We start from the raw sequence: 2,961 nt of genomic DNA on the forward strand, positions 1-2,961 counted from the left end.
CCTGCACCGCCCCTTGCAAAGCGTCAGCGAGAGTGTTCCAGGATCCCAGCCTGGTTTGTGTTGGAAGGGACCTTAAAGCTCCTCCAGCTCCAACCCCTGCCACGGGCAGGGACACCTTCCACTGGAGCAGCTTGCTCCAAGCCCCTGTGTCCAACCTGGCCTTGAACACTGCCAGGGATGGGGCAGCCACAGCTTCTCTGGGCACCCTGTGCCAGGAAAAACACTGGAATACAAAAATTGCAATAAATAGCTTTGGAACAATTTTCTCTTTGAAATGACTTCCAGGGTGTGGAGAGGGCTCATGTGCGGTGGCATCCTCGGGGCGAAACCCAGCCCAGCTCCGGCAGCACCCGGCTGCAGCCAGGACCAAGCCCCCTGGCTCCTATGGGTGCCGGGGCTGACACAGGTGACATCTGGGTGCTGTCCTGATGCCCTTCAGCCTCCTTTTTGCCTTTAGCAGAGCCCAGCTTGCCCTGGCAGCACCCAGATCCCTCCCTGCTCAGGCGGATGCTTGGTCCCAAGGCAGCACCCTGGCACGGTGATGGGGGGGGGGGAAAAGACCCCCAGCGCCCACCGGGGTGCGCTGGGCAGTGGGTGAGCACATCTCAGCGGCAGGGAGAGGCGTGAGCAGCCCCCATCCCCTCCCCATCTCAGCAGCCGACCACTAAAGAACTTCCTACTATCTCCTCTCAATCTCCCCTCTTCCAGCTTCAAGCCATTCCCTTGTCCTATCAGCACATGCCCCTGTAAAAGCTCCTCTCCCTGCCCCGCCTTGTAATTATCTGCTCTAATTAGCTCATTGGGGCACGGAGTTGTACCCCCCCCCCCCCATCACCACCACCTTCCATGCCCGCTCCTGATGCCGTGTGCCCGCACCGCAGGGCCCCGCGCCAGCTCCTACGGCTGCCGGCGCCAGGCAAACGAGCTCCGGCTGCTTGGCACCGGCCCCCTCCGCGCCTCACATATTGCTCCATGGGCCGATTGCAACACCGGCTCCTCCCTCTGCTACCTGCGCTCACACCCAGCCATGGGAAGGCTGAGGGTGGCGTTGGGAGCGGGATGGGGCAGAGCGGGATGCAGGTGAAGGGCCCCTCTCCCTCGTCGTGCGGGAGAATGGGATGGGGAAACTCAAGTTGCCTTAAACCAGTCCCCACAGAGACCGAACCACGTATTTCGGACCCCTGTTTGGCATCATTCTTCCGTAGTGGGGGGAGCCAGGAGCAGGCTGGCATCACTGGGGAGCAGGAGGGCACGCTCCAAGTGGGGTACCAGGACCAGTAACGCTTCATCAGTACAGCACATGCTGGATCCACGGGCTGAGCTCCCAGGCCCAGCGAGGGAAGCAGCCGAGGAGCTGGAGGAAGCGCTGGAAAAACTCCTCCTTCCTCTCCTGTTGCTGCAGCTCCTCTCCCGAGAGCAACAAGCGGAAACAGCCCGCACAGGATCCCCCGGCGCTGCCTGGGCATGATCCGGCCGGAGGAAAGGCCTCGCCTGCATCATTCCCAGCCCCTGGGCACAGCGCAGAGCCCGGTGTGACCGAGGGAGGAAGAGGAGGAGGAGGAGGAAGGGGGAAGACGTGGTGGTGTGGCCAGAAAGTTCAGGCTGCTCCCAGCTGCAGGGTGGCTCCGGGTTGTTGCTGCCGAGATGGATCCATCCCTTGGGATCACAGGTCCATGGCTGCTTCCAGAGCATCAGCTTTGGCTGGTGGCTCACCCGTGGCCAGGTTGCTTGGCTCTGGGGCTGTGCAGGGAATCTTTTCCTGGGCTGGGCTGTTTACCCGGCAGTGGGAAGGAGGAGTGGAGGTGGCCAGCCTGGAGCGAGGCATCCTGTTTATCCTGCCTGAAAATAGCTCTTGGCCAGCCACAGCGGCCCCGATGGGGAGGGGATGGAGGCTGCTCACACCTCTCCCTGCAGCTCCGATGTGCCCAGCACATTGAGGGGGACACCGGGGGTCCTTCCCCCCTGCAGCCGTGGCAGGGTGCTGCCAGCCTGGGACCAAGCATCCTCCCGAGCAGGGAGGGTTCTGGGTGCTGCCATGGCAGGCTGGGCTCTGCTAAAGGCAAAATAGGAGGCTAAAGGACATCAGGACAGCACCCAGATGTCACCTGTGTCAGCCCCAGCACCCATGGGAGTGAGGAGATTGAGTGTGGGCTGTGACCAGAGGCTGGGCTCACCCCTGAGGTTGCCACTGCACATCAGCCCACCCCATCCGAACACAGGTTCTCTACCCCTGTGAGTCACTTCAAAGGGTAAATGGCTTCAGTGCTGAAGTATTTATTCCAGTGTTTCTATCCCAGCATTTCCACTGGCACAGGGTGCCCAGAGAAGCTGTGGCTGCCCCATCCCTGGCAGTGTTCAAGGCCAGGTTGGACCCAGGGGCTTGGAGCAAGCTGCTCTAGTGGAAGGTGTCCCTGCCCGTGGCAGGGGTTGGAGCTGAGTGAGCTTTAAGGTCCCTTCCAACACAAACCAGGCTGGGATTCTGTGATTCACCTTTTTCTCCGTGCAGTGCCCATCAGAAGCCTTTTCCCTGAGCACTGGGCTTGTTTGCAGGTTGTTTCCCTGGCCAAAACACTGCTGAGATCAAGAGATTCCCCTGGGAATTCGAGCTACAGCAAAATCTCCTTGAAAATAGAAAATCTTTCCACCAGAGGCTTTTGAACACTGATCGCAGAGGAGTCTGGCTCTGAATTCATTCAGAAGTCAGCCTTAGTGGGGTGAGGGCATTTTATAGGTGGGAGGACATGCATCCACCTCTCTCAAATGAAGAAAACAGGGAATAGCCACCCATGGTACCAACTTCATGATCAGAAACCAAGCATCATTTCTTTAATAGAAGCACTGTCTTGAGTATGCTTCAGGCACTGCACACACAGCCCTGCTAACCAGACCAAGTACATGGCATAAGCCTTAGCTTTGCAAAGCCAATCCTAAACAACCCCTGTCAGCACAGGAGCACTGCAC

This window comes from Pezoporus flaviventris, unplaced genomic scaffold, assembly GCF_033815535.1.
Source record: "Pezoporus flaviventris isolate CSIRO_AGI_PZ_B2104156 unplaced genomic scaffold, CSIRO_AGI_Pfla_v1 ptg000154l, whole genome shotgun sequence".
Taxonomy (NCBI): Eukaryota; Metazoa; Chordata; class Aves; order Psittaciformes; family Psittacidae; genus Pezoporus; species Pezoporus flaviventris.